This window comes from Triticum aestivum, chromosome 3B (genome assembly GCF_018294505.1).
Source record: "Triticum aestivum cultivar Chinese Spring chromosome 3B, IWGSC CS RefSeq v2.1, whole genome shotgun sequence".
In the NCBI taxonomy this organism is placed as follows: domain Eukaryota; kingdom Viridiplantae; phylum Streptophyta; class Magnoliopsida; order Poales; family Poaceae; genus Triticum; species Triticum aestivum.
In genome coordinates, this window is record NC_057801.1 from 648069461 (window position 1) to 648092042 (window position 22582).

The following is a 22582-nucleotide window of genomic DNA, read 5'->3' on the forward strand; positions in this document are numbered from 1 at the left end:
AGAATAATCTTTTAACCGGATTTATCAAACATAAACCCCACCGGAGTTTTGTCACTGAGGCTGATACCTGACAAGATAAGATAATTATAGTACTAGAACAAAGTACAAGATAATTGAAAGATTGAGACTCTGCAGAGTTTGGAAGAACTGAACACAGCCAACGGATTTCCGTAGTCACGAAAGACTAGTTCCATTTACGGTATTTCAGTAGAAACACATTTAACTAGTACACACCCATTTCACCTCACGTTTCCAGGAATCACCCTGGCCAATGTCCAAGAAAAACTTTGAGACGGGGAGGCCACAACCTCGAATAGCATGGGATCAAATTTCTATACGCGCGCTCTAAGGGGTGCCCCCCTCTCGGTCCCAACCGGAAACACCCATGCCCCCTGACCGGATGACGGGCTTTAATCCAGGGCCATGGAACCCTCATCCTGGCCTCTCCACTTGGTGTGTACCAGGAAAACGATTTGCAACTTACTATGCCATATTACTTTCGGAAAACCTGTGATAGTATAGGATGGAATGAATGGGAATGTGAGTTGTGTCATGACGACACGGAAGTCAAATAATCTGGCATAAGACTGGCATGTCACAACACTGCCATCTTACCCATCCTCATACCAACACATGGCTTTGCAAATATGTATCCAACAACATAATGCTTTCCGAAACTTACTTTCCGATTATGTGCATGAGATATACCATGCAAAGTGATGTTCATAAACATGCCATGACTATACTAAAATGCAAACATGCAACAACACTCATCATATCAAGAGTTCAAACATGCTTGCCTGGTTCGGAGTAGTCGGAGTCTAACTGTGCGAAGTTTGCAGCTCCGTCACCTCCTCCGGTATCTACGGTATAAGAAAAATACGTCGCAACGTAAATACCGTGAGTGTACAGAAAAGTGTTCCAAATATTTTTCAAATAAATATGATAAAAAACTAGACAAATATCTAAGGAGAACAGAAAAAGAATTAATCAAAAGTACTTTTCTGATCAAAAGTTATAAGGGTTTTGGTCCAAGGACCCATCTGTAATGAAACAGAAAACTTCCAGGGGGCTTTGCAGAAGAAACCAGAAAAACGGTTCAAAGAGAAAACGTATTTGCCAGAGTACGCCTTCTGCAAACGATTTAAAAAAACACAAGAGCGGATGACGGGCGGGTCCCACCCGTCAGGTTTGAAAGTTCAAACAGGGGAGTCGGGGCTCGTCGGCGCCCAAGAGCCGCGGTGGTCGCCGGCGGCGATCCATGGCAAGGCAGGGAGATCGGAGTGTACCTCCGTGATCAGGGCGCCATTCCGCGTCTGCAGGAGGTGGTGGTGGTCGCCGGCGAGTACGACGTCGGCGGCGATGCTTGCTCCGGCGGACGGTGATTCGGGTGGTCGTGGATCTCGCCGGAGAGAGCTGCGGAGGTGGAATTGGTGAGGGGGTTAGACTTGCGATAGCATGAGGAGGTATCTGACGAGGATAGGGCACCGGAGATGGCCTTACCGGAGTGAATCACGGTGGGGGCCGAGGCGGAACGGAGTGGCCGGAGTCGGGGAAGGAGAGCTCCTCGTGGCTCGTTCAGTGGCTGTGCGGGGTCTTATGAGGTAGAGGAGGTGTGCCGGGGGCGAGAGCAGGCTCGGGGTGCTATATATAGCCGCCCTGAGGCGGTTGCCGAGAACGGGGTTCTCCGGCGAGTTGATTACGGCGGCGCTGCGGTTGCACGGGAGGTTTCAGAGGCTGAACGTCGTCGTGGGTGTTCCATGGTTCCGTTTTGGTGCTAACCGCGTCGGGATTTGGGGGGTTTAGGGGGAGCTCGACGGAACGGGGCGGTGTGGGCCCGTCGGCGGCAGGGAGCGCGCTCTGCACGTGCCACGCCACGGCGACGGTGCTGCATGCGCGCGCTGGCAAGGAGGTGGCCACGCGGAGCCACCAGGACGCTTGGGCGGCGCCGAACGGCGTTGTGCCGCCGTTCTGCTTCCTGTCAGCCGCTACGGCGCTGCGGCTGCCGCAAGTCACGCCGGTGCAGGCGGGCCAGGGCACCACCGATGCCAGGAAGGCGCCAAGCGCGCGTGTGAGGCTCCGTACAAGCAAGCCTGGTCGTGAGCTACGTGCCAAGCGCACTGTGAGCTCGTGACTGAAGTTACTGACGAAGATAGACACTGAACTTCTGAATTTAACTGAATATGACTAGAACAGTGCATGCAAGGTGTTCGACAGAATGATCCAGGGATTTTTCCTTGAGCTGGTTTTTGGTGGAGGGGCCTCTCATTGCATCTAGAGGCTGCCTGAATATTTGTGGAATTTTTGGAGAGGTGTAGATATGAATTTCACCAAATTTGGCAATCTGGTCCAAACTTGCAGTGAGTGCAAATTTGAACTATTTGAACAGGAGAAGAGTGGGTCAAGATGGTTCTGGGTTGTGGGTTCAAAGGACTATCCAGGGGTGTTGAGTTGAGGTCAAAAATCAAAAGCATTAGGGCACTTGCTTTGCAATTCACCTACTCTCAAAAGGATAGGCAGATTTATTTTGGGAGGAGAAACAGTTGGATTTTATTTGTTTGGACAGAATGTCAGGGTCGAACTATAGTGGGAGGAAAGGTTTTGGGGAAATTTCACCATAGGAAGCATGGTGAAATTTTTGAAGGGATCAAAACCAAATAAAAGCCCAAAACTAGAAGGGTTTTTCATTTTAATTGAAACCAAATCCAAGAAAAGGATTTTTGAGAGGGCAAACTTAGAAGATGGTTTTTAGGAAGGGTTTAAATGACCTCCTTTCAAACCAAGCAAGGATCTTTTGAAGAAAAACAAACCACCAAAAATTTTGGAGTGTCACACAAACGCCCTGTAATTGCTTTACTTTATCACTAAACGGTAGCGATAGTAGTAGAAGCAATAGATGGCGTAAATGACAATGATGCTACGATGGAGATCAAGGTGTCGCACCGGTGACGATGGTGATCACGACGGTGCTTCGGAGATGGAGATCACAAGAAAAAGATGATGATGGCCATATCATATCACTTATATTGATTGCATGTGATGTTTATCCTTTATGCATCTTATCTTGCTTTAATTGACGGTAGCATTTTAAGATGATCTCTCACTAATTATCAATAAGTGTTCTCCCTGAGTATGCACAATTGCGGAAGTTCTTCGTGCTGAGACACCACGTGATGATCGGGTGTGATAGGCTCTACGTTCAAATACAACAGGTGCAAAACAGTTGCACACGCGGAATACTCAGGTTAAACTTGACGAGCCTAGAATATACAGATATGGCCTCTGTACACGGAGACCGAAAGGTCGAACGTGAATCATATAGTAGATATGATCAACATAGTGATGTTCACCATTGAAACTACTCCATCTCAAGTGATCATCGGACATGGTTTAGTTGATTTGGATCACGTGATCACTTAGATGACTAGAGAGATGTCTGTCTAAGTGGGAGTTCTTAAGTAATATGATTAACTGAACTTTAATTTATCATGAACTTAGTCCTGGTAGTATTTTGCAAATTATGTTGTAGATCAATAGCTCGCGTTGTTGCTTCCCTATGTTTTTGCTTCCCTATGTTTTTATATGTGTTCCTAGAGAAAACTAAGTTGAAAAATGTTAGTAGCAATGATGAGGACTTGGTCCGTGATCTGAGGTTTATCCTCATTGATGCACAGAAGAATTATGTCCTTGATGCACCGCTAGGTGACAGATCTATTGCGGGAGCAGATGCAGACGTTATGAATGTTTGGCTAGCTCAATATGATGACTACTTGATAGTTTTGTGCACCATGTTTTATGGCTTAGAACCGGGACTACGAAAACGTTTTTGAAACGTCATGGAACATATAAGATGTTTCAAGAGATGAAATTGGTTTTTCAGACTCATGCCCGTGTCAAGAGGTATGAGACCTCTGACAAATACTTCGCCTAAAAGATGGAGGAGAATTGCTCAACTAGTGAGGAAGTACTTAGATTGTCTGAGTACTACAATCACTTGAATCAAGTGGGAGTTAATCTTCCAGATAAAATAGTGATTGACATAATTCTCTAGTCACTATCACTAAGTTACTAGAACTTCATGATGAACTATAATATGCAAGGGATGACGAAAACGATTCCCGAGCTCTTCGTGATGTTGAAATCGACGAAGGTAGAAATCAAGAAAGAGCATCAAGTGTTGATGATTGACAAGACCACTAGTTTCAAGAAAAGGGCAAAGGGAAAGAAAGGGAAACTTCAAGTAGAATGGCAAACAAGTTGTTACTCCCGTGAAGAAGACCAAAGCTGGACCAAAGCCTGAAACTGAGTGCTTACACTGCAAAGGAAATTGTCACTGGAAGCGGAAATGCCCTGAATATTTGGTGGATAAGAAGGATGGCAAAGTAAACAAGGGTATATTTGATATACAGGTTATTGATGTGTACCTTACTAGTGTTTATGGTAGCCCCTGAATATTTGATACTTGTTCGATTGCTAAGATTAGTAACTCGAAAAGGGGGTTACAGAACAAACAAAAACTAGTTAAGGGTGAAGTGACGATGAGTGTTGGAAGTAGTTCCAAGATTGATATGATCAGCATCGTACACTCCCTATACTTTCGAGATTAGTGTAGAACCTAAATAAATGTTATTTGGTGTTTGCGTTGACCATAAATATGATTAGATCATGTTTGTTGCGACACAATTATTCATCTAAAATGTAGAATAAATTGTTATTCTGTTTACATGAATAAAACCTTCAATGGTCATACACCCAATGAAAATAGTTTGTTGGATCTTGATCGTAGTGATACACATATTCATAATATTGATGCCAAAAGATGCAAAGTTGATAATGATAGTGCAACCTATTTGTGGCACTGCCGTTTGGGTCATATCGGTGTAAAGCGCATGAAGAAACTCCATAAAGATGGATTTTTGGAATCACTTGGTTATGAATCAGTTGATGCTTGCGAACCATACCTTTTGGGCAGGATGACTAAAACTCCGTTCTCCGGAACAATGGAACGATCTAGTGACTTATTGGAAATAATACATACTGATGTATGTGGTCCAATGAGTATTGATGCTCCTGGTGGGTATCGTTATTTTCTGACCTTCACAAGATGATTTGAGCAGATATGAGTATATCTTCTTAATGAAACACAAGTCTGAAACATTTGAAAAGTTCAAAGAATTTCAGAGTGAAGTGGAGAATCATCATAACAAGAAAATAAAGTTTCTACGATCTGATCGTGGAGGAGAATATTTGAGTTACGAGTTTGGTCTTCAATTAAAACAATGTGGAATAGTTTCACAAACTCATGCCACCTGGAACACCATAGCTTAACGGTGTGTCCGAATGTCATAACCGTACTTTATTGGATATAGTGCAATCTACGATATCTCTTATTGGTTTACCACTATCGTTTTGGGATTATCGTTTTGGGATATAGTGCAATCTACGATATAGTTGCATTCACTTTAAATAGGGCACCATCGAAATCCGTTGAGACGACGCCTTATGAACTGTGGTTTGGCAAGAAACCAAAGTTGTCGTTTCTTAAAGTTTGGGGCTGCGATGCTTGTGTGAAAAAGTTTCAACCTGATAAGCTCGGACCCAAATCGGAGAAGTGCATCTTCATAGAATACCCAAAGGTAACTATTGGGTACACCTTCTATCACAGATCCGAAGGCAAGTTATTCGTTGCTAAGATGGATCCTTTCTAGAGAAGAAGTTTCTCTCGAAAGAAGTGAGTGGGAGGAAAGTAGAACTTGATGAGGTAATTGTAGCTTCTCCCTTATTGGAAAGTAGTTCATCACAGAAATCGTGTCCAGTGATTCCTACACCAATTAGTGAGGAAGTTAATGATGATGATCATGAAACTTCAGATCAAGTTGCTACCAAACCTCGTAGGTCTTCCTGAGTAAGATCCGCACCAGAGTGGTATGGTAATCATGTTCTGGAAGTCATGTTACTAGACCATGATAAACCTATGAACTATGAGGAAGCGATGATGAGCCCAGATTCCGCAAAATGGCTTGAGGCCATAAAATCTGAGATAAGATCCATGTATGAGAACAAAGTATGGACTTTGGTTGACTTGCTCGATGATCAGCAAGCCATGTTAAAAAAATGGATCTTCAAGAGGACGACGGACACTGATAGTAGTGTTACTATCTACAAAGCTCGACTTGTTGCGAAAGGTTTTCGACAAGTTCAAAGGTGTTGAATACGATGAGATTTTCTCACTCATATCGGTCCTTAAGTCTGTCTGAATCATGTTAGCAATTGCCACATTTTTTGAAATCTGGCAAATGGATGTCAAAACTGCATTCCTTAATAGATTTATTAAAGAAGAGTTGTATATGATGCAACCAGAAGGTTTTGTCAATCCTAAAGGTGCTAACAAAGTGTGCAAGCTCCAGCGATCCATCAATGGACTGGTGCAAGCATCTCGGAGTTAGAATATACGCTTTGATGAGTTGATCAAAGCATATGGTTTTATACAGACTTTTGGAAAGGCCTGTATTTACAAGAAAGTAATTGGGAGCTCTGTAGCATTTCTGATATTATATGTGCAAGACATATTGTTGATTGGAAATGATATAGAATTTCTGGATAGCATAAAAGGATACTTGAATAAAAGTTTTTCAATGAAAGACCCCGGTGAAGCTTCTTACACATTGAGCATCAAGATCTATAAGATAGATCAAGATGCTTGATAAGATTTTTCAATAAGTACATACCTTGATAAGATTTTGAAGTAGTTCAAAAATAGAACAATCAAAGAAGGAGTTCTTGTCTATGTTGCAAGGTGTGAAGTTGAGTAAGACTCAAAACCCGACCATAAGCAGAAAATAGAAAAAGAGAATGATAAGTCCTTCCCTATGCCTCAGTCATAGGTTCTATAAAGTATGCTATGTTGTATACCAAACCTATTGTATACCTTGCTCTGAGTTTTGCAAATGAATACAATTTTGATCTAATAGTAGATCACTAGACAGCGGTCAAGAATATCCTTAGTGAGGACTAAGGAGATGTTTCTCGATTATGGAGGTGATAAAAGAGTTCGTCATAAAAGTTACATCGATGCAAACTTTTACACTGATCCAGATGACTCTAAGTCTCAATCTGGATACATATTGAAAGTGGGAGCAATTAGCTAGAGTAGCTCCGTGCAGAGCATTGAAGACATAGAATATTTGCAAAATACATATGGCTCTGAATGTGACAGACCCGTTGACTAAAATTCTCTCACGAGCAAAACATGATCATACCTTAGTACTCTTTGGGTGTTAATCACATAGCGATGTGAACTAGATTATTGACTCTAGTAAACCCTTTTGGTTTTGATCACATGACGATGTGAACTATGGGTATTAATCACATACAGATGTGAATATTGGTGTTAAATCACATGATGATGTGAACTAGATTATTGACTCTAGTGCATGTGGGAGACTGAAGGAAATATGCCCTAGAGGCAATAATAAAGTTATTATTTATTTCCTTATTTCATGATAAATGTTTATTATTCATGCTAGAATTGTATTAACCGGAAACATAATACATGTGTGAATACATAGACAAACAAAGTGTCACTAGTATGCCTCTACTTGACTAGCTCGTGAATCAAAGATGGTTAAGTTTCCTAACCATAGACATGAGTTGTCATTTGATTAATGGGATCACATCATTAGGAGAATGATGTGATTGACTTGACCCATTCCGTTAACTTAGCACACGATCGTTTAGTATGTTGCTACTGCTTTCTTCATGACTTATACATGTTCCTATGACTATGAGATTATGCAACTCCCGTTTACCGGAGGAACACTTTGTGTGCTACCAAACGTCACAACGTAACTGGGTGATTATAAAGGAGCTCTACATGTGTCTCCGACGGTACATGTTGGGTTGACGTATTTCGATATTAGGATTTGTCACTCCGATTGTCGGAGAGGTATCTCTGGGCCCACTCGGTAATGCACATCACTATAAGCCTTGCAAGCATTGCAACTAATGAGTTAGTTGCGAGATGATGTATTATGGAACGAGTAAAAGAGACTTGCCGGTAACGAGATTGAACTAGGTATTGAGATACCGACGATCGAATCTCGGGCAAGTAACATACCGATGAGTCGATATGTTGTTATGCGGTTTGACCGATAAAGATCTTCGTAGAATATGTGGGAGCCAATATGAGCATCCAGGTTCCGCTATTGGTTATTGACCGGAAACGTGTTTCGGTCATGTCTACATTGTTCTCGAACCCGTAGGGTCCGCACGCTTAAGGTTTCGATGACAGTTATATTATGAGTTTATGAGTTTTGATGTACCGAAGGAGTTCAGTGTCCCGGATGAGATCGGGGACATGACGAGGAGTCTCGAAATGGCCGAGACGTAAAGATCGATATATTGGACGACTATATTTGGAGTTCGGAAAGGTTCCGATTGATTCGGGTATTTTTCGGAGTACCGGAGAGTTACGAGAATTCGCCGGGGAGTATATGGGCCTTATTGGGCCATACGGGAATAGAGGAGAGAGGCCGAAAGGAAGGAGGCGCACAGCCCCCCTCTGGTCCGAATTGGACAAGGGGTGCAGCCCCCTTTTCCTTCCTCCTCTCCCCCTCTTTCCTTCTTTCCTACTCCAACAAGGAAGGGGGGAGTCCTACTCCCGGTGGGAGGAGGACTCCTCCTGGCGCGCCCCTCCTAGGTCGGCCGCCCCCTCCGCCCTTGCTCCTTTATATACGGGGGCATGGGGGCACCTCTAGACAACAACAATTGATCCCTTGGATCTCTTAGCCGTGTGCGGTGCGCCCCTCCACCATAGTCCACCTCGATAATATTGTAGCGGTGCTTAGGTGAAGCGCTGCGACGGTAGAACATCAAGATCGTCACCACGCCGTCGTGCTGACGGAACTCTCCTTGGACACTCGGCTAGATCGGAGTTCCAGGGACGTCATCGAGCTAAACATGTGCTAGAACTTGGAGGTGCTGTAGTTTTGGTGCTTGATTGGTCGGGCCGTGAAGACATACGACTACATCAACCGCATTGTGCTAACGCTTCCGCTTTCGGTCTACGAGGGTACGTGGACACACTCTCCCCTCACGTGGCTATGCATCACCATGATCTTGCGTGTGCGTAGGAATATTTTTGAAATTACTACGTTCCCCAACACTTAGTGAGACGGCGAAGCTGGTTCAGTGACCGTGGTGGCACAGGATGGTGGGCGGCAGGTTGGGCGGTGCACTTTGGATCGTCCGGAGTGGTGGTGGGTATTTGGGTCAGGAGAAATCACTGGTGGCTCGTCCGGCTCTGACACGGCGATGCCTGCGGGCGCCGCCGGACCTTCCTGAAGGGCGTCGAGTATACCCCTCCCCCACTACCCCCCCATGTACCAGGGGAAACCCTAGGACTAGTCTAGGCAGCAGCGGTGTTGTCGTCGCATTCCTTCTTGAAGCTGTTGCTCGGTACATGACACTTCGGATTGCTAGGAGCGCGGTGGAACTTGTCCAGAGGGTGAAGCGGTTGCCGGCCATCTTCACTTTGTTCATCTGTCGGTGTCGGCATTTGTTTCTCTTTCTTTCTCTCGTTTTTATTTTAAGCTTGTTTGTGTTGCGACCCTAGCAAGCTGGATGTATCGGATGGTTGCTTTATAATATAAAGCGGGGAAACCCTTTATCATCAATACAAGATATTTGTGTAGTTTGAATTAAACTGCAAAAACATCTTATATTTAGGTATGGAGATAGTAAATAATTGGTTGACACTAACATTGATATTAGAAATATTAACCTTTTTTAGGGAAAAAATATTATTAGTTAGTGAAAGGTGCTTACCTTGATTAGTGCTAAACACATTTAGCACTAAACACCAGGACATAGGTCATTTCGATGGATGCGGTTGAACAGATGAGATATATTGGGTGTTAGCAACTCACTTTTTTATTTATAGGGATTTGACTATTCGTCGCCCAAGGTGAATCCTTCACCCCAGCCAACTTGTACCTTTGGGAACCCTGTTTATCTAAGCTGCCCTAAACTTAAGGCAAGCAAAGAAAGCCAAAGTGCCAAACCATCCACCCATCCACCACTACCACAATGACCCACTATGCCGACGGCCCAAGCCGTCGGGATAGGCCTATGTCAATGGCCCCCATCGGCATAGTGCCGTCGGTAACATATGCGGCGGCGTACCTCAGGATGCCGTCGGCATATAAGGCTATGCCAACGGCTTCTGTACGGCCATCGGCATAGATTCACCGTCGACAAACTTCCACGCCTAACGGTGGCTGACGGTGCTGTCGTCAAATGCTGACCAACCAGAAGACGCCACGTTGCACGCGTATGCCGACGGCTAGGCCCTTAGCATAGATTCAAATCTATGACGACGCCCTAGCCATTGGCATACCTACATGCCAGAAATGCCCCAGGATACGCCATGTGTCCACCTATGCCGATGGCTAGGCCGTCGGCGTAGATTCAAATCTATGCCACCGTCGGCATATATATATGCCCTAGGAACTACCAGTGGGCGACACATGGCATCTATGACGACGGCCTAGCCATCGGCTTATGTGTAAAACTATGCCGACGACATCGACATAGGTGCCACGTGTCGCCCACTGATAGCTCGCCGCTGCCCTATGCCAACGGCCAAGCCGTCGGCATAGTTTTTGTCTGATTTTTTCTTTTTTCTGTTTGAATTCAATTCAATTCAATTCAAATACACAGGAGATATATATGATGAAATGGACATAAACAGAACATATAGATATCATCCTCACAACCAACAACACCACCATCACAATGACATAAGTATATATGTGCTCACAACCAACACCACCACCATCACATCCTCACAACCAACACCACCAACAAACATAAACATATCAGAAACAACATAAGCATCTAAGAAGCACACAAGTCATCTAATGGAGCATAAAAGACCACAAGTCATCTAAAGCACACAATTATATCATCACCACCATCGTCACCCACAGGCTTAAGAGCCAGTACGTCCACCACCACTACAAAGGTCGTTACCACCAAGTCCGCCAAAGCCCAGGTCGTCACTGCTAGAGGTAGCGCTACCGCCAAGGCCACCACAGTAGGAGGATTCATTCCCGTCCATTCCTCTTGAACAAAATCACTAAAAGAAGAAAAGTGGTGTTAGACCGTGACTAAGTGAACATAGAACTTGATGTTGCGCAAGACATAAAGGAATGGTGTAGTGGTATTACCTCATCCACACTTCCTCAACTTCCTTGATGTTCTGCAAGACATAGAACATGAGGTTCTCCGACTCTTGTCGTGGCATGTTATAAGGTTTTGGGGCCCCAGCCCTGCCACCTTGCCCGCTGAATAGATGGAGCTTGGGTTGATACCTGGGCTCTTCTATATTGTATCGAGGCACCTTATTATGCAGATGGGGAACATGGTCTAGAAAGTACGATGTCCTGAGGGCTAACACGTCATCTAGGATATCTGCCTCAGCTATGGAAGCTTCAATCTTAGCTTTGTTTCCACATTTCTGTTGGAGATGCTTGTTCTGTCTCTCAGGGCCGTACTGCCTACGATTCTGCACAGCCCCCCCCCCACCAACAATACCTCGTTCGCGAGGTGCAAAATGAGATGTTTCATCGGAGTAAAGAAGCCTGGCGGAATGATCTTATCTATCTTGACTATCAACTCCGGTGCCTTCTTATGCAATTGTTCAGTCATGTCTTTACTTACTTCTTTAGCACAGAGCATGTGGACGAAACGGTTTAGCTCGGCAAGCACTCGCCAGACATGCTCAGGGACATAGCCTCGAATCATCACCGGCTTTATCCACTCAATCCATACATGGTAGTCATTACTCTTAAGCCCGGTCACTTTGCCCATTGCAAGATTGACTCCCTTACTTATATTCGATGCATAACCATCAGTGAACTTCAAAATGAGTTTGAGCCAGATAAGTACTTCCTTCTTTTTTGGCGGTTTAAGAACAATGTCAGCATCTGACTTGAACCAGTTTCTTCGACCGCTTGTGGGAGGCTTCATGTTTAGACGTGGTCTATCACAAATTCCCTGTTGACCGGTTCTAGCTTTAACGTTATCCTTCGTCTTATCAGGAATGTTGAGGATCATGCGGAAAAGGGACTCTACGGCATTCTTTTTGGTGTGCATCACATCGATGTTGTAAGGAAGTTTGAGGTTCTTGAAATAGGGAAGCTTCAAGAAGGGGGTAATGTGAGTCCAGTTGTGCGTCTCACCATATCCCTCGAAGCCTTTGCCTTTAGGCTTGAGAGCTTTTAGCTAAGCAAGAACATCTAGCCCCAAAAACGTTGGAATCTCGATTACTTCATTGACAACCCGGCCTTTCGTGAAGTTCTTCTTGTATTCCCTGTCTGGATGGTCTGGAGGGAGGAACTGTCGATGCAGGTCAAAGGCTACATACTTGCCACCCTTATTCAGCCAAATCAAACACAGAGCCTGCATGCACACTGGGCATGGCATCTTCCCACTTGTACACCATCCGCAGGAAAGTCGTGCATGCAATAGTGCAACCAAACTTTCATCAAAAAAATTCTCTACAGATCACGATCGTATGTCAACCTCAGAAAGTACCAAGAATGGTGCAAATCATCCACCAGCGGCTGCATAAACACACCCAATTGCTTCCCCAGGTATCTTAGGCCCTGGAATGATGAGCGGCAAGAACATGGTCTTGCGTTGCAATAGGGCACCGGGAGGGAGATTGAGAGGAATTACAAACACGGGCCAGCAGCTATATGGATTGGACGACATACCATATGGATTGAACCCATCACCTGATATGGCAATTCTGACATTCCTAGCCTCGGCTGCTTCCTCGGGGTATTCTTCATCGGATAACTTCCATGCTTCGCCTTCTAATGGATGTATGATTTTATTTGGATGGTACCTTATACCTTCCTTGTGCCACATCATCATTTTGGCAGACTCCTTCGTGATGATAAAGCACTATAGTCTTTCTATGAAATGGAGATACCGAAGAACACTAGTGGGGATGGCTAGCTGCCTTTTCTCACCGACCACCTCAAGGTACCGAGATGAACCACACTCCATATAATACTTGTAATCCTCATACTCGTGCCTAAACAGAAGGAAATTATACGGAAAAACATGTATTTTCTCATAATCCATAGAGAGTGTCCTCATAATTTTCTTTGTAGCGTACATGCTTTTCGGCAGTTCATGACCCTTAGGGAGGTTGTTAGCCATACTCCCAGGAATGCTTCAAAGCATTTCTAGCTATAGTACTCAGTCCTGACTGCAATTAGTTGTACGATGGCGTCCAGATGAGATATATTGGCACCCGCATAAAGAGGTTTCTACGACGAGGCCAAGACCTCCAAGAAGGCCTTTGCGGTTGCCTCCGGCTCCTCCGGTTCATTCTATGAAGGTGTCGCATGTGCTGTTTATGCAGCAATGACATGATCTAGCATGTCTCTGACCCCATTGTCCGCATAACCATCGATGCGTTGTCGCGTCACCTCCTCTCTACCATGGTCCCGCACGACTAAGTTTATCAGCGACATGTCAAAGTTTGGCAAATATCCATGCGTCCGAAGGTGGTCAGTCATGTCCTTTTGATTTCTAGGTGACATCTGGCACATTTCGAACAGGGGCATTGTGGGATAATTCTGATTGGATTACGGAATATCTCCTTCAAATACACATCAGTTTTCATGATCCACTCTGATGTTACTCGATAAGGACGGATAAAACCACTGTACATCCACTGGTTATCTACCATCCTCTGCTTTATTGGGAGCCATACAACAAAATTAAGTATTCATTTAAATTAATCCCATCAAAATTTTATTTTCTACCGTGTTGACGCATTGCAACCACCTACATCTCTAATAGGTAAACATTGGTCCTAATCCCACCCAAGGATGTGTAGATTGAGTACGTTCTCCATGCTCTACCCTGTTCCGAGACAAAATTTTGGCAGCACCTCCCCGTTGTTCTCTAGATACACGTCTCGACTAATAGCAGAGAATGTGCTCTGGAGAGCAGTGGGGAGGAACCGCTGAAAGCATGTCTTGGAACGGGGTAGAGCATGGAGAACGTACCCAATCTACACATCCTCGGGCTGTCCGTGGAAAACGCTGGACAATCCAACAGAGCTGTGGTGATAAATATCGAATTGAATGCATATTTATCGATGCAACCTTTCGAACGGGAGACGCCTTGGTTACGCGACTTGACTTGAGAATGAAATCTAGTGATACGATTGAAAGAACATAGGAGGTGAAGGCGGATTCATAGCTCACCCACAGTTGTAGAGGAAGTAGTCAAATCGTGGCGGGATCACAGACCAACTACTTTGATGACGATGATTCCAAAGGAATGCAACACGACGAAGCCTGTAAATTTACCGACTGAACAACTTAGATCATCACATCTCAGTATGATGTCAAATTTTCTTTAGCAAGCTTATCATGATGAAGAATCCACTCATCATGATCCAAATTTTAACATCAGTCTATCTATAGACATTACAAAACATCTACGTATATATCATATCCAATATGTATAGAAAAACTACAAGAACTACATAAAACATAAAAAAAATCTAAATAATCTATCCATCTATATATCAACAAGATTTTTATTTCTCAACTAACCTATCAAAAATATTTTAATATTTATAATCAATCTATCTAACTATTTATATATCTAACTAATCATTCCATCTAAATCCTAAAGTAACTAACCTATGACAGCAGCAGCAAGCAGCGGCAGCAACAGCAGCAGCAACAACCATAGAAAAGTAGCAGCAGTAAGTAGAGCAAGCAGCAGGGGCTCACCGGCAAGGCAGGGAGGGGTCAAGGCGAGCTGGCGGCCGATTGGGCGGGTCGGGATGAGGCGACGTATGGCGTGGCAGGGGAGGCCGGCGCACGGGGCGGAGCAGGGCGGGGCAGCGATGAGGTCGGGGCGGAGCAGGGCACCGACGAGGTCGGGGTGGAGCGCAAGGTGGGGCAGTGAGCCTGGGTGGGGGACGAGCTGGGGTGGAGCGGGGGACGCAGGTCAGGATCGAGGCAGGTGCCAGGCGGGACGGCGGCCTAGATGGGGGAGGAGTCGGGCGGCGGCCGGCGGGGCGGCTCGGGATGAGGCGACGTAGGGCATGGCAGGGGAGGCCGGCGCGCGGGGCGGAGCAGGGCGGGGCGGCGATGAGGTCGGGGTGGAGCAGGGCCCGACGAGGTCGGGGTGGAGCGCAAGGCGGGGCAGCGAGCCTGGGTGGGGGACGAGCTGGGGTGGAGCGGGGGGCGCAGGTCGGGGCCGAGGCTGGGGCCAAGCGGGACGATGGCCTAGATGGGGAGGAGCCGGGCGTCGGCCGGGGTGGGACGACATAGGTGAGGGCCGATGTAGGGGCCAAGCGGGGAGGTGGCCGGGGCGGGTGGCGCACGGCGGCCAGGGCGGGTCGGGGGAGCTGGTGAGATGCGGTTGGGTGAGAGAGGAATGGGTGGAGGGGAGGGCTCTGGGAGTGGATAGGGGGCTATGCCAACGGCAATTTGCCGTCAGCATACATTGGCAGCCACGTGTCAACCTATGCCTACGGAAAAGCCGTCGGCATATGACCCTTTTTTGTTTCTCATTATTATTATTTTGCATCCATTACACATACATACTGCATTTGTGTCTAAGTGCTCACAAAAAATAAAGTGACTAAAATTTCCCCCTCCGTGACACGGCGGCGGCGACGCCCGTGAGGGGGGCACAACCCGGAGCCCTTTGTCTTTTGCCGGACGGCGTTTGACTGATGGACCTTTTCACCGGGTTTTCATAGCCCAACCCATAGCTACACCCCCGAAAATAGTCCCGGCCCAACCCACCCCATGATTCCCTCTATGTCGGCTCGACGTGGCTGTTCCCTCCCCCCCTGTGACACGGCGGTAGCAACGCCCATGAGGGGGGCACAACCTAGAGCCACGTGTCGGGTACTTGCGCCTGCCACCATGCTTACACACGCGTAGGAGGGTTCACCGCAACACCTGACGTTTTTGCTACCCCCAGGTACCCCGTCCCATCTAACCATGACACAGTCGACTGGTGGATCTAGCCCTTTGACTTTCACCGTACGGGGTTTGACCGATGGACCTTTTCACCGGGTTGTCATAGCCCAGCCCATAGCTACACTCCTAAACACGGTCCTGGCCCAACCCACCCCAAGATTCCCTCAGTGTCGGCCCAACGTGGCCGTTTCCCCCTCCGTGACACGGCGACAGCGACGCCCGTGGGGGGGGGGGCACACCCTGAAGCTGCGTGTCGAGTGCTTGCGCCTGCCACCATGCTTCCACAGGTGTAGGAGGGCCTACCGCAACACCTGACGTGTTTGGTACCCCCTAGGTACCCCGTCCCGTCTAACCCTGACACAGTCGACCGACGAATCTAGCCCTTTGACTTTGGCCGGACGGGGTTTGACCGATGGACCTTTTCACCGGGTTGTCATAGCCCATCACATAGCTACACCCTCGAACACGTTCCCGGCCCAACTCACCCCAAGATTCCCTCCGTGTCGGCCCGACATGGCCATTTCCCCCTTCCGTGACACGGCGGCAGCGACGCCCGTGGGGGGCACAACCTGAAGCCGCGTGTCGGGTGCTTGCGCTTGCCACCACGCTTCCACACGTGTAAGAAGGCCCACTGCAACACCTAACGTGTTTGCTACCCCCCCCCCAGGTACCATGTCCCGTCTAAACCAGATTCCCTCCGTGTCGGCCATTTCCCTCCTCCGTGACATGGGGGCAGCGACGTCCGTGGGGAGGGGCAATCAATATATAACTGTGGTATGTTTTTTTACATAAGGCACATTTAAGTTAATCAAATTAGTTTTGAAAAAAATAAAAAAAATCAAGTAGAAAAAAATTAGCACAAATCTATGCCAACAGCAATGCCGTCGGCATAGCTACGGGCACGGATTGACGAAGCCTTTGATCGATGACGTTGCATAGGACGCAGATCGATGACGTGGCAGAGGCCATGGGCCCTGGCCGTTGGCATACCTCTGCCACCCCACGGACCGATGAGGGGCTCGAATCGATAACGTGGCAAGGCATGCGAATCGATGATGTCGGCATAGCTATGTCGACAGCCCCCGTTAGCTTCGTCGGCGTAGGTCTGACCTCGTCAAACGACCGTCGCCCACCGGGTAGCCATGCCCACCGCTATGGCGATGGCCCGACTTATGCCGATGGCCACCGTAGGCATATAGCCAGCGCTGCCGACGGCCCCCGTCGGCATAGATTAGGCCGTCGGCAGCGGCAGTTATTCTGGTAGTGCACATACCCATGCATATGCATGCGGTGTAATTTTTTCTGTGTGTGATGTACACTTACGACACTAGCCCATTTGTGATGTAAACTTACAACACTAGTGCACGCTCAATGCATTTGTACAGTATGTATGCGACATGAGTTTACTCACACAGTATGCATGTGACGTACGTTTTTGTACCCACTAGATGATACCCCGCGCGTTGTTGCGGGACATTGGTGTGGCTATCACTCCTTTTTCTAAGCATGTTAGCATAAAATGTCAGATGAAACACAAATTAACAGCTGGTAATTGTTAGTAATTGAAATTATTATTATATAACAACAAACCCCGTAGTTTTTTCATGTCTGGCAAACATGGCAAACTACATTCATAACTTGGCTATCTTCATGTCAACATATCATCAGATAGAACTCTAAAAAACAAATAAACATATGAAGTTTTTGCTAGCTCGAAAGATTATATGTACATCTTGGCTAACATAGACGCTCAGGTATACATGCGCCCTTGCTTCAAGCTTTTTCTCTAAAAGTGAAATTTATCAAATAAAAATGTCAAATAAAGATGGAACAATAAGGGAATGGATAAAAATTGAGAGAGGGGTATAGGAGAGAAGAGTTACAACCACAGAATTAGGAGGGGAAAACTTAGGGTCAACTCGCTTAGTAGTGTATTCAGAAGATATCACATGGAAAAATAATTCTTTTGCAAGAAGTTTACGTTCTCCTTTAACAGGGTAACAAATGACAGAATTGTGTATTAAGCCTAATTGGCAAGAATTTTCATGAGATAATATCAGTAACAAATTGACAGAGAATGCAAATCATATTATCTTGGCACAAACCTCAAGACAATAGTTGGTCCAACAACACACTATTGGACATTGTCGCTGTTTAAAACATCAAGAATGTTTATCCTACAAAAATTCATTACGTACCTTCTTGTGTAAGCTGTCATATCGAGCAGTTCCTAGACGTTCCAATAATCTACATATCAAACATAGAGTATTTGCCGCAAGATAAAAAAATCTATAAATTATGCACTAACAATAATATATCAAGAAAAACATATCCAGAAAAGCAACCTAAAAAATTATAATAGTAGAGTCGAGATCGGGCACGGACCTACCGGATTATACCATGACCATCGGGCATTCAGTCATGTCATGCTAGGCAACCACGCCGCTTCGTGGGCTGGGAGTCATTCAGATCATTGCCACTCAATGCAGCCTGCAGATAGGAAACGTCGATGTTTTAAGGCCCTGCGAGAAAACTAATTGAATCTTTGATCATAGCATACAAATCACCTCCATACATATAGCATAGCAGCAGCGGAGGCTTTCCTAATTGGTAATCAAATACAGTAGGAAAAATGTAAACAGAAGCGGGTGGCCCATAGGATAGAATCGGGTGACCTCTCCTTTGGCTTGCCAAATTGAAGGAAGAAAATGAAGGGCTCGTGGTGCTGTTTGTATATCATGTTGCGCTGCAAAAAGAGACAAATAGGGGGGCGTCTGCAAACCCTAGATTAGATCCGATCAGGCCAGCCTAGGCATGGCCGGATGGAGGGGGGAGAGAGGTGACTTACCTGTAAAGAACTGCGACTCCAGCTTGTCCTCAAGGATGTTGGTGAACTTGTTGATGCGGCTGAACTGCGGCTCCGCCCATCCTGTACATCGATCACCTTGCGATCTTGCCGCGCCATCGCCGCCGTAGCTGCAAACCCTTGATGAAGTTACGTTCTGTTGCGTCCGTCCCTGCATGAGGTTTTGTATCGTTGGGGCGGGGGAGAAAGGGATGGGGAATGAGAGACGGCGAGGGATTCATTCTGCACGGACGTTTCCACTTGAGGACGACGGTTCGCTTCTGCGCACTTCCGCTTCCATGGGGTCGAGGGAGGAGTCAACCCGAGGGGCGTGACCGCATGAAGCACTGGGATCAATTCGAGCTGCAGATCTGAGCCATCCGTAGTGAATCAAATGGCCGAAAATAATTATGGTGACGTGGATGCATGAGAGCGCAGATAAATCAAGTAGTGGGGGGCTCCTATTTAGATATAGTAGATTCCACTGAAAAATGTAATTTTTTGTAGCTATTCCACGGTGAAAACTTAGCTGTGCTCGATTAGGAATCTTACATACACTAGTAGAAAAAGGGTTTTTAGCCCAGGTTCATAAGGGCCTTTAGTCCCGGTTCTAGAACCGGGACTAAAGGATCGGTACTAAAGCCTCCCCCTTTAGTCCCGGTTCTAACACGAACCGGGACTAAAGACTCTCCACATGGCCGCTGCCTGGAGGTCCACCTTTAGTCCCGGTTGGTAACAACAACTGGTACCAAAGGAATTTTTAAGATTTTTTAAAAAAAATTGATTTTTTTAATATTTTTTTTATTTCAAATTTCTGAATTATTTTAACCTCTCATCTCTAATCACCCCTCATCACTGCTCAATTTAACCTCTAATCTTTAATCACCCCTCATCATTCCAAATCATCTAACTTCCCGGACGGTCACCCATCCTCTCACTACTCCAGCCTGAGCATGCTTAACTTCTGGGTTCTATTCTCCCTCATTTCCAAGTCTACACTTGTTGTTTTCCTGACAATAGTAAGATGTCAATCCTATTAACCTCAGGAATTTAGCTTGAGCATTAAGTCACACATTTCACTGTTTGAGTTTGAAACTATTGTTCTAAAAAATAACACTAATATTTAGTAACACTAATATTTCTTGAATAATTAGTTTGACCATTGTTTGACCACAATTTGACCATAGTTTGACCAGATTTGACCAAAATTCAAAAAAAACTGAAATAATTATTTAGTAACACTAATATTCTTGAATAAGTATTTAGTAACACTAATATTTCTTGAATAATTAGTTTGACCATTGTTTGACTACAGTTTGACCATAGTGTGACCATAGTTTGACCAGATTTGACCAAAATCCAAAAAAACTGAAATAATTATTTAGTAACACTAATATTCTTGAATAAGTAGTTTGACCATAGTTTGACCAGATTTAACAAAACTTAAAAAAAACTGAAATTTGACGAATTTTTTTGCCTCCAGATCTTAAAAGCCCCGTAACTTTTTTTCTGTTAGGTTTTTGAGGATGTAACTTTTCGAGTAGATGATTTTTCATATAAAAAACTTTTTCATCCGAGTTAGTATGAAAAAGTTATGCCCATTTTACTAAATTCTAGAGAGATTTTGCAAATAAAGTCGAAATTCACATTTGCAAATTTTCCCAACAACTAGACCACATATCACATGGGAAAATTATTTTCTTTTATTTTTTTGACATTTTCATCATTTTCTTTTATTTTTTTTAAACTGAAAAGGCAATCCACGGGGGTAGAGTTTGAAAATGGGACCTTTAGTACTGGTTCGTGCCATGAACTGGTACTAATGCCTCAAACCCCATTGTACCGGTTGGTGCCACAAACCGGTACTAATGGGAATCACACCCTTTAGTCCCGGTTCGTGGCACCAACCGGGACTAAAAGGTCCAGACGAATCGGGACAAATGGCCCACGGGCCCCTGGGCTCACGAACCGGGACTAATGCCCCCATTAGTCCCGGTTCTAGACTGAACCAGGACTAATGGGCTAACCCGGCCTAGACCAAAGCCCTCTTTTCTACTATTGATAGATTGAGCCAAACAGACATAAGACTTATGTCATTTATCATTGATGCCAAGCGTCGCAAAGGAGCCGTGGAAAGGTGGATCATCTACTATTAATTCACAAAGTACATACTCCAAAAAAATTGCGAATATGCAAAGCTTGTGTATCATTCATTAACACTAGTAGAAAAGGGGGCAATGGTCCAGGCCGGGTCAGCCCATTAGTCCCGGTTCAGTCCAGAACCGGGACCCATGGTGGCATTGGACCCGGTTCGTGAGCCCCGGGGGCCGGCCGGGCCACGTGGGTCATTGGTCCCGGTTCGTCTGGACCTTTTGGTCTCGGTTGGCGGGAGGAACCGGGACCAATGGGCCTCGCTCCTGGCCCACCACCATTGGTCCCGGTTGGTGGCTTGAATCGGGACCAAAGGCTGCCCTTTAGTCCTGGTTCATGCCACCAACCGGGACCAATGAGGTGCCTATATATACCCCTCACGTAAGAGCAGAGCACACTGCTCTGTTTTTTCTGGCTGCCGAGGGGGATAGGGCTTGGTGGTGCTCTAGCTCACCTCCTATGCACACAAGGTGTTCGATGGAATGCCTGAGCCACACTACTTAAGCTTTCTCCTCTCCAAGCTCGATCTCCAAGCTCCATTTTCCTCAATATTTGTCTAGGTTTAGCAGTCCGTCACGCCCCGTCCCCGTCTTCACCGCCGTCGATCACCCGCGCCGATCTCATCGCCGGCACCACCGTGGTGAGCCTCTTGTTCTTATCTTCTTTCTGAAAGGAAAAATATTCTTACTTGTATGTTTAGATAGATACTTGTATTATTTTCTTACTTTATTATTGCATCTTATATAGTGCTATGGTTTTGGTATCCACCCCTGTCGGCCCTCGTCCTGTCTATGATTCGGATGTGGTATATATTATCTATTCATAACTATTGGTTCATTTATTGTTTATGAAAATTATGTCGACCAACGTGACATAGATTTTATTTATCTAGGAGGTTGTTGAACCAGAAATTCCTACCGACCCTATTGTCGAGAGGTTAAATTTAGTTGAAGAATAAAACAATTTCTTGAAGGAAAAAATAAGAAAAATTGAGGAGGAGAAGATGATATTGGAGTTGCATGTTGCGGATGTCGTCGATGATCACAAGATCAAGATGGATGCAATGCGCTTGAAGATTAGAAAGATTAGAAAATATGCCATTCATACCGAGGCTTGGTATCATTATGCATTGGATCAGTTGTTACCTTGGTTGCGATTATGATCGCATTTGTTTTCGCATTGAAATGTTTTACATAGTTTCAATGTATGATTTAATTAATTTAGATGCTCTTCAGAGCTTTATGTTGTTCTGTAATGATTTTCGCTTGAAGATGAGAACTATGTATCTACTTTGGTTTTAATGTGATGATGAACTTCTATTAATTTGGTCACTTAATTATCTATTCATGATGTTCTGTAATGATTTTTGACACACTTAATTATGTATAATGCACACAGATGAACCAGCAATGGATGTATGGTAACAGACACACCTCCGAGTACATTAAGGGTGTGCATGATTTTCTCGAAGTGGCTGAGGCAAACAAGCAGAATGGTTTGCCCTATATGTGGGAATACGAAGTCTTACTCTGACCAGAAAATCCTTCACACC